This window comes from Camellia sinensis, chromosome 13 (assembly GCF_055761805.1).
Source record: "Camellia sinensis isolate YWXY chromosome 13, ASM5576180v1, whole genome shotgun sequence".
In the NCBI taxonomy this organism is placed as follows: Eukaryota; Viridiplantae; Streptophyta; class Magnoliopsida; order Ericales; family Theaceae; genus Camellia; species Camellia sinensis.
In genome coordinates this window covers 73,568,700-73,584,330 of record NC_138973.1, presented here as the reverse complement: position 1 = coordinate 73,584,330, position 15,631 = coordinate 73,568,700, and the positions used below count along the sequence as shown (strand labels likewise).

Below are 15,631 nucleotides of genomic sequence, written 5' to 3'. Positions count from 1 at the left end.
TGTATTGGCATATTTATTAATTTATTGTTATTTTGTTATGACACCCCCTCAAAATTTTAATGAATTGCATAATTCACAAGGGCACAGTAGGTATGGTACGATAATAAATTGTAGCTCGGCGCAGTGATACGTCCAACATTTCTCAGTGATGCTTGCCAGTGACTTGAACAGATGTAATAATTTGGATGCTTTGTTTTTTCCTCAGATGCTATGTGACTTTGTGCAGCGATGCAGTGATGCATCTGACTTTGTGCAGCGATGCAGTGTTGCATGTGACTTTGTGCAGTGATGCAGTGATGCAGTGATGCATGTGACTTTCTGACTTTGCCGTGCTTATATAGTTTGTGACTTTTTTCCTCACATTACGTGATGCATGTGACTTTCTGCAAGTCACATCAATACGACCACATGGCAATAGTGTTGATAAACAATTATGTGATGGACTGAAGGAGTAAAGTGTAATTTAACGAATATAAAAAGAAGCAGAAAATGCAAAGAGGAGAAAATGGGATGACTGTGAAATTCATTAAGTGAAAATAAGATAAAATATAGGCTGCAAAGTTCCAATCGTGTTTACATATCAGGTGACCATTTTATTATTTCGATAAAAAAACAACGATAGTTTTGCAGGTCGAAGTGAGTTAGACGGTTGTGTATTTACTTGCACTCTGTTTCATAGTTGTTTATGAAGAATATTAATTTAAAACAAAGAAAATTTAAGCATTTAATTTCATTTATAATTTTTTGAAAACACCAATTTGTACTGAAATCGTCAATTCCAAGTGACTACTTACTGTATTAAAAAAGTAAGCATGAAAAAATAGTTTCATGTGGCGATGTGACAACTCATTGCATGTTGTTTTATTTGACAACTCACTGCTCGAATATGAAGGGATTACATTGTCATCCTCTGGCCTACAATTATGATTTTATCTAACAACCACGTCCGTGACTACATCACAGGTACACAAAGTCATGGGTACTCAGGATTGCATGAAATGAATAACATAAAATAATATCACGGGTATTGTCACGACCCAACCCCAGGGGCTTAAAGTTGGAATCGTGACTTAGTAACTTTCTTATTCGAAGCAAATTAAGTTGCGCAAGCGAAAATAAAAATAATTAAACAGAAATTTTACTACATTTTACTATTTAAAAAAAGGAAATACATTTCTAGGGCTTTCATTATTTTCTTATTCAGTGACCAGCCCCGAATAGAACCAAAAGGAAGCAAAAATATAAAAAAAAATAAAGATAAAATAGTGGTTCAACAACAGTCCATGAGCAGGTTCCATTTTGTAGGGTTATGGATTTCCCTTACATCTCGTCACCTGAAAGGGTAACAGCTATAAGCACACAGCAGAGTAAGAAATATTATGCCAAGACTGTAGGGAATAAAATAACCATGGATAATGAGTAGGCTAAAATATTTGCATAATTTAATTTAAAATGACAATTTATTTAAAGTGGCAGAATACAGAAATCATGTAAAGTAATAATCATAACCACGGTATAAAACGAAACAGAATAGAGGTCACAAAGTGACAGTCAGAACAGAGGTCAATGGATCCATGACAAACAGAGGACCACAAAGTGGTCAAACAGAGGCCAGTGATTATTTAAGTCCCCCAAGGCATAGGACTCCCGTGGTGATATTTACAAAACATAATTGTTTATAAGGTTATAGTCAAATATATTCTAAAATATAAACAAACATATCTATGGGTTTCCTTTTAAGTAAATAGAGTTTAGAAAGTAACCCACGTAACTAAAATATTTATAAAACATAACTTTTATTTATATAACTTAAAATATAGCTTGTATAAAATAAGTTATGGTAACTCAAAACATTTGTAAAACATGTAATGGTAAATCAAGGTATAACATAACTCACCTTAATTATTACCCTTGGCCTTACTTTACTATCAGAACTTCCCTATTATCAACTCCTCACTCTCACTCACGTGCCTCTCTCTCTCGGCTTCCACCCCTTTTGTTCTTTCGTTTTTTTTTCCGTCCATAGTTCAACACCTTTGACCCTATTTATACTCTGAGCCAAGCCTCATAGGAGTGCCACATACCCCCCCCCCCCTCAGGAGTCTATAATGAGGCTAGAGGGTGAAGTTCTTAATTGTAGATTTAAGATAAGATTTGAATCAGTTATAGATAAATATAAATTTTTAGACTTGGGCCTTAACATACTTGGGCCTTTTTCTCTTTTTCTTTTCTTTTTTCTTTTCTTTTGGGCCGAAGCTTGTAAAGCTTGCTGGGCAACCAGCTTATAGATTTTTTTTTTCATTTTCATTTCCTTTTATTTATTTACTATCTTTTATTGCAATTCCACAAGTGTGTTAATTTGCTCCCAAATAATTAATTCCCAAATAATTCTATATTTGATAACCCAATACCAAATTAGATTTATATATTTATTTATTTAATAGTCTATCATCACATGCCACTATAATTATATATAATTCTAAATATTTATGTGGACTTAATTAAACGTTCGGGGTGTCACATTTCTCCCCTTCTAATTAGAAGTTTGTCCTCAAACTTGACGTACCTTAACTTTTGAAGAGGTGTGGGTATTTAGCTCATATTTGTTCTTCGGTTTCCTACGTAGCTTCTTCGATACGATGATTTCGCCATAAGACCTTTACCGGCGGTATGGTCATGTTTCGAAGAACTTGATTACAATGATCGAGAATCTGCACCGGTTGTTCTTCGTAGGTGAGATCTTCTCGTACTTCCAAGTTCTCATGGTCGATGACATGTTCTGGATCTCGAAGATTGTCGGAGCATTGAAACGTGAAACACGTTGTGGATATTAGATAGCTCAAGAGGTAGTGCAAGGCGATAGGCTACAGGACCAATTCTTTCCAGTATCTCGAATGGCCCGATGTAACGTGGGTTTAGCTTCCCGCGCTTTCCGAATCGGATCACTCCTCTTGTTGGTGAGATTTTGAGAAACACATGATCCCCTACTTGAAATTCCAAGTCTCGTCTCCGAGTATCTGCATAACTTTTCTGGTGGCTCTGAGCAGTGCGAATCCGCTGTTGGATAAGTTTGATTTTCTCACTGGTGATTTGTACGATTTCAGGGCCTAACAATTTCCTGTCCCCGACCTCCGTCCAGCATAGAGGTGATCGACATCTCCTTCCATACAGAGCTTCGTACGGTGCCATTCCAATGCTTGCCTGATAGCTGTTATTATAGGCGAATTCCACCAAAGGTAGGTGCTCATCCTAGTTACCTTTGAGGTCCAATACGCATACACGTAACATATCTTCCAATGTCTGGTTTGTTCTTTCGGATTGCCCATCAGTTTGTGGATGATAGGCCGTGCTGAACTTCAGTGTAGTTCCCAATGCTTCTTGCAATTTATTCCAGAAGTGAGACATGAAACGAGGGTCTCGGTCAGACACGATCGATACTGGGATACCATGCAACCGAATAATCTCCTTGATATATAAAGTGGCAAATTTATTCAAAGGGTACATGATTTTGATTGGTAGAAAGTGTGTTGACTTTGTTAATCGGTCTATTATAACCCATATTGCATCATTTTTTTTGAAAAAGACTTTGGTAGCTCGACCACGAAGTCCATAGTAATGTGTTCCCATTTCCATTCAGGAATAGGGAGTGGTTGTAGTAGCCCTGCAGGTCTCTGATGTTCTACTTTAACATGCTGACAATGCAGACATTTGGAAACATGGTTTGCTATATCTCCTTTCATTCCGGTCCACCAGTAATGGTCCTTCAGATCATGATACATCTTTGTGTTGCCAGGGTGGACTGCAAATCTCGAGTTATGAGCTTCTTCCAGTATCTTCTTCTTGAGTTTTGGGATATTGGGTATACAAATTTGATTCCAAAATTTCAGCATCCCATTGCTTATAATGAAATCAGGATCAGGCATGCTTCCTTCTTCCTCATACCTTTTCTTCAAGAGTTTATCTTCCCATTGGCGCGCTTTAATTTCTTCAATCAATGTAGGCTCCACGGTTACATTGGCGAGCAACCCATTGACCTTGCGAGAAATGAGAATGCATGCCAAGCTTCTCGTTGACTTTCGGCTCAATGCGTCTGCTACCACGTTAGCTTTGCCCAGATGGTGATGGATTTCTATATCGTAGTCTTTCATAAATTCCAACCACCGCCGTTGCCTCATATTCAGTTCCTTCTGTGTGAATAGATATTTTAGACTCTTGTGGTTAGTATAAATTTCGCAGGTTGTACCGTAGAGATAATGACGCCAGATTTTGAGAGCAAAGATCACCGCAGCCAATTCCAAATCGTGAGTTGGGTAGTTCTTCTCGTGAGTCTTCAATTGTCGTGACGCATAAGCAATGACTTTTTTGTCTTGCATGAGAACGCAACCCAACCTATTGTATGAAGCATCACTATAAATTACGAACCCATCTGCTCCGATAGGGAGTGCTAGTATAGGGGCTGACACAAGTCGACCTTTTAATTCTTGAAAGCAACACACCTGTTTATCGGTCCATTCAAAGGCTGTGTTCTTCTGAGGTAGCTGGGTCAAGGGCGATGCTATCTTTGAGAAATCTTGCACGAAGCGTCGATAATAGCCAGCTAGACCCAAGAAACTTCAGATTTCTGACACATAAGTAGGTCGTAGCCAGTCCACGATTGCTGTAACTTTTTGGAGGTCAACCGAGATGCCATCCTTGTTAATGATGTGACCGAGAAAGTGTACACTAGTGATCCAGAATTTGCATTTCTTCAACTTGGCGTAGAGTTTATGATCATGTAGTGTTTGTAGAACCATTCGCAAGTGCCGCTCATGAGCTTCTGGTGACTTGGAGTATATGAGGATGTCATCAATGAAGACGATGACGAACTCATCAAGATAGGGTTTGAACACTCTGTTCATGAGGTCCATGAAGGCTGCTGGGGCATTTGTGACGCCAAAAGGCATGACGAGAAATTCGTAGTGCCCGTAACGAGTTCTGAAGGCAGTCTTTTCAATGCTTTTCGTTTTAACTTTTAGCTGATGGTAACCAGAACGTAAGTCAATTTTGGAAAATACTTGCGCGCCTTGAAGTTGATCGAACAAGTCATCGATTCGTGGCAGAGGGTATCGATTCTTGATGGTAACCTTATTCAGCTCCCGGTAATCGATACATAATCTCATTGTGCCATCCTTTTTCATCACGAACAATACTGGAGCTCCCCAGGATGAGGTACTAGGCCAAATGAAACCTTTGTCCAAGAGTTCCTGGAGTTGAGTCTTCAGCTCTTTCAATTCTGTCATCGACATACGATAAGGAGTTTTTGATATAGGCTGCGTGCCAAGTTGGGTTTCAATGGTGAATTCGATCTCCCGATCAACTGGAATACCGAGTAGATCTTCAAGAAAGACATCTGGGAATTCTCGAACTACAGGAATTGCATCAACGGTAGGGGGCTCTTTTTGTGTATCAATCACATAACAAATATAACTACCACAACCCTTTCTTAGAAGTCGTTGGGCCGCCATGGAGGATATGATACAGGAAGGGCTAGAAACTTCTGCCCCATCAAAGATAATTTTGGGTTAGTTTGGTAACTTGAGGAAGACCTTTTTGGCTTTACAATCGATAGAGGCGTGGTTGGCAGCCAGCCAATCCATACCTAAGATTACATCAAAGTTTCCAATGCAGAGGAGAATCAAGTCTACATATAAGGTTTTGCCTTTTAGGAATACAATACAAGATCTGTACACGTCAGTACTACAGGCAGACTTACCAGAAGGAAAAGACACAGACAATGTATATCCTAATGGTTCGGGTGTTTATGTCAATTTGGCAGCAAAGTGTGGTGCAACAAAAGAATGAGTTGACCCAGAGTCAATAAGGACATGAGCTAAAAGACCACAGACAGAAAGTGTACCTGACATAACATTTTCGGTAACTTCCGATTTTCCAGGTACTAAGGCGAAAACCCAACCTTGGCGGTTTTGGTCCTTCTTTTCTCCTCCTGGTCCCGCGGTTCTCCTGACTGGGCCAGAGGGGCTGGCTGTAGGATTAACCATCTTTGGACAATCCCTTAGCAAGTGGCCAAATTGTCCGCATCTAAAACATGCTCCCGTGTCCCGATGGCATTGTCTCCAATGAGCCCTCCCACAAGTGGGGCAAGTTGGAATAGTGCCACTTCGGGAGTTGGTAGGGCCTTGATGGCCTGAGTTGGTTGCGCCCATGTTCACCTTTTTATGAGGTGCAACACCGAGTCTTCTATTATCTCTTTCCTAGAACCGCTTCTTGTAGCTTGATTCTCCGGAACGCGAGGCTTTAATTCCCTTTTCTGCTATGTAAGCCCGGTCCACCACTTCTGCATAGGTTGGCAATTTTAAGACCTCAAGTCTGTCTTTAATCCCAGCATCCAATCCTGCTTCAAATTTTCTTGCTTTTCGAGTTTCAGTGGGGATGACGTATGTTGCAAACCGAGCGAGTTGTATGAACTTGCTCTCATATTCGGCCACCGTCATGGTTCCTTGCTTAAGATGTATGAATTCAGATGCCTTATGTTCCCGCAATGAATCCGAAAAATATTTTTCGTAGAATACTTCTAAGAATCTTGCCCAAGTCGTAATTTCTTCTTTGGCCAGAGTGAGAAGCCACCATTCCTGTGCATTGTCTTTGAAAGTGAAAGTGGCGAAAGTTACCTTTTGTCTCTCGGCGCAGGGTAGGGCACGAAAAATCTTTTCCATGTCTTTAACCCAAGCGTCTGCTATCATTGGGTCTGGGCTGCCAGTAAATGTGGTGGGTTTCAAGTCCTGGAACTGTTTTATGGTAACCGGCCCTTCTCGCCATTCCGGTGTCCCATTGTTAATGTTAGTTTGTAAAGCTTGCAAAAAGCTAGTAACCGCTCTTTCCATTACCCTTTCCATCGATTCAGTGCCACTAACTGATGACTCACTTCCATTACCATTAGCCATTCTACAAGTAATAAACGAGGCATTATATTCTCAACGCAATATATATATATATACGTAGCATAAGTTATATTTATATGAACTGCCAACATTACACATTTTTATTTATTATTATTATTATTATTTTTTTACAATTCATATTACATTAGTTAGAATATGTTAGTGTCCTATCCCTGTGATAAACAAAAACAAAAGTCAACAAAAAAGGATTAGAACACATCAGGATCAACATATAAAAGATTTTCTACTAGCCAGATCTAGAGTAGTGGGTCAAATGGGCCGAAAAACCAGGGGAAATAGTGCTGCATAAAAAGCTCAAACTCCCACCCCAACTGGATTACACCAAAACACACCCATGCTACCTGGACCGTGAAAATGGAGATAGACCGTATATGACCCACAAATGCTCGATCGACAATCCAAACAGGTGTCTCAACATATGACAGGTTATTTTCGAAGTCAACATTGTGAATATTAATGATCTCCAGTGGGTTAGGGACTGTGGTGACAATATAATCCTCGGGGTACACGTTCCCCCTCCTGGCTGCAAACTCTGGGGGTAGAGGACCTATAATATAATACGGGCGGCCGTGACCCAGGGCGACGCCAAGGACGCGAGATGGTCCGAGAAAATGTCTGCGTGTATGGACAAGGCTGTGCCTCCATAATAAGTGTGGGACGTCGGTAGGGTCAACCTGGATATAAATTGGCCGACCCATCAACCGGCCAAGACCTGGGTGCAATTCCCTGACTATTTCCTCAGAATCTCCCCAACCCTCAAGTAAGGCGGGGGTGGGGGCGGCGTGTTCGGCTAAAATTTCATCTAAATTGATGCCCTAGAGGTCATTCCAAAAAGCATCATCAAGGTAAATCTCTGACATCCCTACAACATCAAAATAAACGTAAGATTTTACACAGAAAGACTAACGGTGCAGGTAAATATTTAGTATTATTTTATTTTATTTTATTTTTATTTTACTATATATATGTATATATATTTTTTCCTTAGCTATATGATTTTTTTTTTTTTTTTAGAAAACCATTGCTCTGATACCACCTTTGTCACGACCCAACCCCAGGGGCTTAGAGTTGGAATCGTGACTTAGTAACTTTCTTATTCGAAGCAAATTAAGTTGCGCAAGCGAAAATAAAAATAATTAAACAGAAATTTTACTACATTTTACTATTTAAAAAAAGGAAATACATTTCTAGGGCTTTCATTATTTTCTTATTCAGTGACCAACCCCGAATAGAACCAAAAGGAAGCAAAAATATAAAAAAAAATAAAGATAAAATAGTGGTTCAACAACAGTCCACGAGTAGGTTCCATTTTGTAGGGTTATGGATTTCCCTTACATCTCGTCACCTGAAAGGGTAACAGCTATAAGCACATAGCAGAGTAAGAAATATTATGCCAAGACTGTAGGGAATAAAATAACCATGGATAATGAGTAGGCTAAAATATTTGCATAATTTAATTTAAAATGACAATTTATTTAAAGTGGCAGAATACAGAAATCATGTAAAGTAATAATCATAACCACGGTATAAAACGAAACAGAGCAGAGGTCACAAAGTGACAGTCAGAACAGAGGTCAATGGATCCATGACAAACAGAGGACCACAAAGTGGTCAAACGGAGGCCAGTGATTATTTAAGTCCCCCAAGGCGTAGGACTCCCGTGGTGATATTCACAAAACATAATTGTTTATAAGGTTATAGTCAAATATATTCTAAAATATAAACAAACATATCCATGGGTTTCCTTTTAAGTAAATAGAGTTTAGAAAGTAACCCACGTAACTAAAATATTTATAAAACATAACTTTTATTTATATAACTTAAAATATAGCTTGTATAAAATAAGTTATGATAACTCAAAACATTCGTAAACATGTAATGGTAAATCAAGGTATAACATAACTCACCTTAATTATTACCCTTGGCCTTACTTTACTATCAGAACTTCCCTATTATCAACTCCTCACTCTCACTCACGTGCCTCTCTCTCTCGGCTTCCACCCCTTTTGTTCTTTCGTTTTTTTTTTCCTTCCATAGTTCATCACCTTTGACCCTATTTATACTGTGAGCCAAGCCTCATAAGAGTGCCACGTACCCCCCCCTCCTTAGGAGACTATAATGAGGCTAGAGGGTGAAGTTCTTAATTGTAGATTTAAGATAAGATTTGAATTAGTTATAGATAAATATAAATTTTTAGACTTGGGCCTTAACACACTTGGGCCTTTTTCTCTTTTTCTTTTTTTTTTTCTTTTCTTTTGGGCCGAAGCTTGTAAAGCTTGCTGGGCAACCAGCTTATAGATTTTTTTTTTTTCATTTTCATTTCCTTTTATTTATTTACTATCTTTTATTACAATTCCACAAGTGTGTTAATTTGCTCCCAAATAATTCTATATTTGATAACCCAATGCTAAATTAGATTTATATATTTATTTATTTAATAGTCTATCATCACATGCCACTATAATTATATATAATTCTAAATATTTATGTGGACTTAACTAAACATTCGGGTTGTCACAGGTATCACTTCATCTATAGTGCCCCAGCATGCATTATCGTCACTAGATCATCTCTAGTTAACCCTCAGTATGATGTCTATAAATAGCGACACCCCCAGTATGATGTTTGTTCAAGTCATAACAATAGCAATATATCTACAATTACTATTATTATTTGTTTGTTTATTTTATGAACAATGTCTTCAAGAGGTGCAGGAAGTTCACGCCGGCAAAGAAATCTGAAAGTGTGGCTGCTACCTCTATTTACTTATGACTACAAGAGCGAAAAGTACTCGAGTCCGAAGGATTATTATGCTGGTATCCGAGCAGAATGGGCGTTCAGGGTAACAGAGCAAGAAGGATTGTTTAATGATCTACGTAACTTTGGGGCATCGGTACCTCATCGTCGTTCATTGACCATGGCTAGACGAAATGTGAGTGACTATGAAAAAGCATTTAGGAGAATTAAGAAGGAGAACAACATAATGTTGATGCGGAGATGTCGACATTTCATGCTTCAGCTGGCCACCGAAATGGCAGAAGCAAGCAACAAAGATTTGACAGTGATTGAGCAAAATAATGTCTTAAACAATGAAAAATATCTCTCTGACTACTACATGTCAGATGAGGAATGAGAAATCAAACACCTTTATCTTTCATATATGTTTGTATGTTGCCTTATATCTTCGTTACTGGAGTGTAAGACAATGTTATTGTTCATCTAACGTACGGATGTATTTCAAGTATTTGTTTTATGAACCTGAAGTTTATGAAATAACTACATTTATAACTGCACATTTATTAGTTCATGACTTTCTTTATTGAATTGCAATGAGTTAATGAATGTTCTGGATTAATGAATGAATTAATGTATGTTGAATTATGTGAATACTTAAAACACATAAAACAGAACAGGTAGCTTGGTGAAAAGCTTTCCTTAACTGGGGCTCGTGAAATAGGGATCTTGTACGTAAAGAATTTCAATCTCTATCAGAAAAGAAGAAAGAGTCGCCTTCCAATTCCTGGAAGTCCAGCCAGAATGATGACTCTGGTAAGGAATGGGGGGTTGACAGATAACTAAACTTGGGGGGCTGGACAAACAAGCTCAAAGCCATGTGGTTGGTCCAGTTGGGGGACTAATAAAGTTCATACAAACGAACTACCGCCTTCAACAACACATCAAACAAAACAGGTAGCTCGGTGAAAAGCTTCCCTTAACTGGGGCTCGTGAAATAGGGATCCTGTACGTAAAGAATTTCAATCTCTATCAGAAAAGAAGAAAGAGTCGTCTTCCAATTCCTGGAAGTCCAGTTAAAATGATGACTCTGGTAAGGAATGTGGGGTTGACAGATAACTAAACTTGGGGGGCTAGACAAACAAGCTCAAAGCCAAGTGGTTGGTCCAGTTGGGGGACTAATAAAGTTCATACAAACGAACTACCACCTTCAACAACACATAAAACAAAACAGGTAGCTCGGTGAAAAGCTTCCCTTAACTGGGGCTCGTGAAATAGGGATCTTGTACGTAAAGAATTTCAATCTCCATCAGAAAAGAAGAAAGAGTCACCTTCCAATTCCTAGAAGTTCTGTCAAAATGATGACTCTGGTAAAGAATAGGGGGTTGACAGATAACTAAAGCTTGGGGGGCTGGACAAACAAGCTCAAAGCCAATGGTTGGTCCAGTTGGGGAACTAAATTTAAAACCCAATTGATTTTACTTGATTTGCTTGTCAAAATCACTATTTATAATTAATTATACACAAACAGATTGTTTTCTGCGCCTTTTGCAAGAAATTAATGATTCTCTTAGTATAGAATAACAATCAACGCAAGGCCAAAAATGTAAGAGACTTGACTTGTACCCAAATGACAACAAATAATTCAAATAGTCATACTTTTCAATGAAATACATGAACGTTTGGTCGTAACAACGAATGATGCATAGCTAAGTGAAACACAACATTGCCTACATAAGCTTCATTTTTTATTACAGTCTCAATTCAGAAAGTCATATGGCAATAGTGAATTCACTGATTTACCTTACAGTGAGCATGCCATTATTTTGTCCGTATATGCAGATGGACTGTCAAGTCATGTGACTTGGTGCACATGCTTTGGTTTTCTCAATTTTTTGCTCGATTTTTTTATTACAGTGACAACTCATTTCTTATTAATATATGTGGGATTCTCAATTCAAAAAGTCATATGGCAACAGTGAATTCATTGATTTACCTTACAGTGAACATGCCCTTATTTTCTCGGTATATGCAGATGGATTGTCAAGTCATGTGACTTGGTGCATAGGCTTTGGTTTTCTCGATTTTTTGCTCGATTTTTTTATTACAGTGACAACTCAACACCAATTTGATATATGTGAGATTCTCAATTCATAACGTCACATGGCAATAGTGAATTCACTGATTTACCTTACAGTGAGCATGCCCTTATTTTCTCGATATATGCAGATGGATTGTCAAGTCATGTGACTTGGTGCACAAGCTTTGGTTTTCTCGATTTTTTGTTTGATTTTTTTATTACAGTGACAACTTATCTCTTATTAATATATGTGGGATTCTTAATTCATAAAGTCACATGGCAACAGTGAATTCACTGATTTACCTTACAATGAGCATGCCCTTATTTTGTCGGTATATGCAGATGGATTGTCAAGTCATGTGACTTGGTGCACAGGCTTTGGTTTTATCGATTTTTTGCTTGATTTTTTTACTACAGTGATTCTCAATTCAGAAAGTCACATGCCAACAGTGAATTAACTTATTTACCTTACAGTGAGCATGCCCTTACTTTGTCAGTATATGCAGATGGATTGTCAAGTCACGTGACTTGGTACACAGTATTTGCTTTTCTCTGTTTTTTCATTCTAGTGACAACTCATACCTTGTTCGTATATGTGGGATTGTCATGCAGGGGCATTTTTCTAAAGCTGTTCATAACCAACTATATAAACGACTAAAGGTGAAGACACAACCTTACAATTCATTTCACCCTACGAATTTATCATTCATTTGTTTTAAAAAATTAGCATGGCTACATGGTTCATGGGAGGGAGTGGGAATCGCAGAGGTGGTAGGAACTTGCAAAGGGGTGACAGTTCACGACGAGGAGGGGGAAGAGGACGTGGCGATGCTGAAGACGATTCATGGGAGGGAGTGGGAATACCTGTTTTAGATTATGCTTGTGGTTATCGTGATAGGTTTGGGAAGCAACATTTGTTGATGCCCAAGTATTATCCAGTCCAAGGAGGTTCATGTATGGATCCATCAGATAATCAAACAGGATATTGTTTAGCAGACGCTAGACTTCTGAAGTGGCCCGCACTAATTATAGAGCGAGTGCAAATGGAAAGATTATGTCGGGAAAATCGACTGAAGGTGCCAAAAGCACGTTCTGTTGAGATCCAAAAGGAAGATCCTGATAATGTTGATCGACTATGTGAAAGACTACAACGTGAGATTTCTCAAATGCGCCGTAGGTTAGCCCGCGATATGCAGCTATACATAATTAAGAAGGATGCCTAGAAGAACAGAACAGAACATAACCAAATGTTGCAGCTATCAAGGGTATCATGGAGGATCCTGAGCTTGTCTCTGACGCTGAGCTTTCGGATTATTCAGACTCTGAGCCACCTACCGATTTAAGCACGAATTAGGTGTTAATGTCTACACTTCGACAATATTAGGTCATGCATTAATATATAATGTCTGTGTTAGACTAAGTGTTTCCGTAATGAGTTTGTCAGATTGTCTGACTAATATTTGTCTGTCTAACTGTTATGTTTATGTATATATTGTGTGTTTAGTTCATGGTGTCCAGAATGTATTGTTGTCGGAGACTTATGTCTGTACTACCTATGTATTTTTATGGGAGACTTATGTGTTTTTTTCTCAAGGTTTTCTGAATTACATTATCACCTTCTAACCCAAAATAAAGACAACAGGAAAAAAAAATTTATTTAAATGAAAACAGCTTTAGTAAAGCCAAAACAAATTTCTGAATAACACCTTCTAACCCAAAACAAAGACGAGAAAAAATAAAAATAAAATTTTTTACATGAAAACGGCTTTAGTAAAGCGAAAAGAAATTTCTGAATTACATTATCACCTTCTAACCCAAAACAAAGACAAAAGAAAAAAATATATATATTTAAATGAAAACGACTTTATTAAAGCCCAAACAAATTACTGAATAACACCTTCTAACCCAAAACAAATAGAAAATAAAATAAAATAAAAATTTACATCAAAACGGCTTTACTAAAGCTCAAAAAATTTATGAATTATATTATCACCTTCTAACCTAAAACAAACACAAGGAAAAACAAAATAATTTTACTTTAATAAAGCCAAAAAAAAATTCTGAATTACACTTTCTAACCCAAAATAAAGACAAAAGAAAAAAAAAATTAACATGAGAACGGCTTTAGTAAAACAATTTTAACCAAAAAAATTATTCTGAAATACATTATTACCAAAACAATGACAACAGAAATAAAAAAAAACCAAAAAAAAAAATTTCTTCTTCAGAATTCAGTTAAACTGAAACTAAATAATTAGTGTATTTATGTAAAAAGCGTGGTTTACAAACACGCTTTCACAAGAAATTTTTTTTTGCCAAAAAACGTGGTTCATAACCACGTTTTCAAAAGAAAAAAAATTTAAGCCAAAAGCGTGGTTCATAACCACGATTTCAGAAGAAAAAAAATTTAAGTTAAAAGTGTGGTTTAGAACAACAATTTCAGAAGAAATTTTTTTTAATTAAAAGTGTTTTTCGTAACCGCGCTTTATTAATTAAAAACGTATTTTGTAACCATGTTTTTAAGACTTTTCAATTTTCACACGGAATAAACACACAAATGTTGAAAGCATGGTTGTAAACCACGTTTTAGCTCGTTTTAGAAATTCTTTCAAAGCTTAATTTGGGAATTGAATTGATAATTTATTTAAGGAAATGGCCCGGGAGCATGGCCCCAACAACTCTCCACATCTTCTCCCATGCCTGCAATGGCATCTTCCTTTCCCACTCCTACACCTTCACCGCCGGAGCTCAGCTCCCTACCGCTCTCACCTCCGATCCCACCCACTAACCCTACAAATTCCAATCCACTCTCACCATTGTCAACAACGGTCTCGACGATCTCAAATCATGGCAAGTCTTCGTTGGGTTTCAACACAACGAGTACTTAGTCGCTGCTTCCAATGTTGTGCTGGCCGACGGGACTAGCCTCCCCGCCGGAGCTAGAAACGATACCCTTTTGGCTGGGTGCCCGAGCACGGATCTCAAGACTGCCTTTGAGAGCGCCGGAGATATGACTCAGATGTCGGCGCAGATCGATTTGGTGGGTACCCAGTTCGGTGTTGGGTTGAATGGTACTCCTATGCCTTCCAACCTTTCGCTTGTGAATGATGGGTTTGTTTGCCCTACACCCACTTTGCAAGGTATGGATTTCGTTTCTGGTTTTGTTAATTCTACATATATGTGTCTGTGTGTGTGTGCGTGTATTTTGATGGGTTACTGAGAATTTGTGGGAAAAGAATTGAAATTTTGGAATAGTTACATAAGATGACAGTTTGGAGAAATTATTTTGATGGGTTTTTCTGGTTTTGTTAATCCCACATCTATATGTAATTTTGCTAATGGATTTAATGATGGGTTTGATTTGATCTTTATAGTATTGTGGTTCATTTCATAAAGTTTGTCCATGTTTGGTTGCTGAGGATTTGTGGGGGAAATGAAATTTTGGAATTGTAACATAAGTTGACATTTTGGATCAATTGTTTTGATGGTTTTTTTGGTATTTTATCTTATTTGATTGGTTTGATTTGATCTGTATCTTGTTGTGGTTCATTTCTTAAACTTTATCTTTGTGTGGTTACTGAGAATTTGTTAAAAAAATAAGTGAATTTTTTTAATTGTTACATAAGATGACATTTTGGGGAAACTATTTTGATGAGTTTTTGTTATTTTATTTGTAGAAACTATGGTAGTGTTTGGTGGAGTTTTTTAAATATGATTTGAGAATATAGTTGTATTTTGAGTTTGTGAGTTTTGGAATTATGATTTGAGTGTGAAAAATTTGTTTGGTTATGAGTTTTGAAAGGAGTTTTGAATTGAGTTTTGAGTTTTTGAAATTATAAAAGTTATTTGATTCAAAAAT

General features: G+C 37.6%; 1 protein-coding gene across 9 annotated transcripts in view; it reads left to right on the top strand.

Annotated features, from left to right (window-relative positions):
• LOC114296855 (retrovirus-related Pol polyprotein from transposon RE1) overlaps positions 1-15,631 on the top strand; it is an 88,686-nt gene that overhangs the window by 46,682 nt on the left and 26,373 nt on the right. For 8 of the 9 annotated variants that reach the window (XR_014349045.1, XR_014349043.1, XR_014349044.1 and 5 more), the window contains exon 1: positions 14,416-14,912. The exons of the other annotated variant lie outside the window; for it this stretch is intronic. The gene's annotated coding sequence lies outside the window, so the exon portion shown is untranslated. Of the gene's footprint in view, positions 1-14,415; positions 14,913-15,631 lie in introns of those variants that run through there. 9 annotated transcript variants of the gene reach the window in all.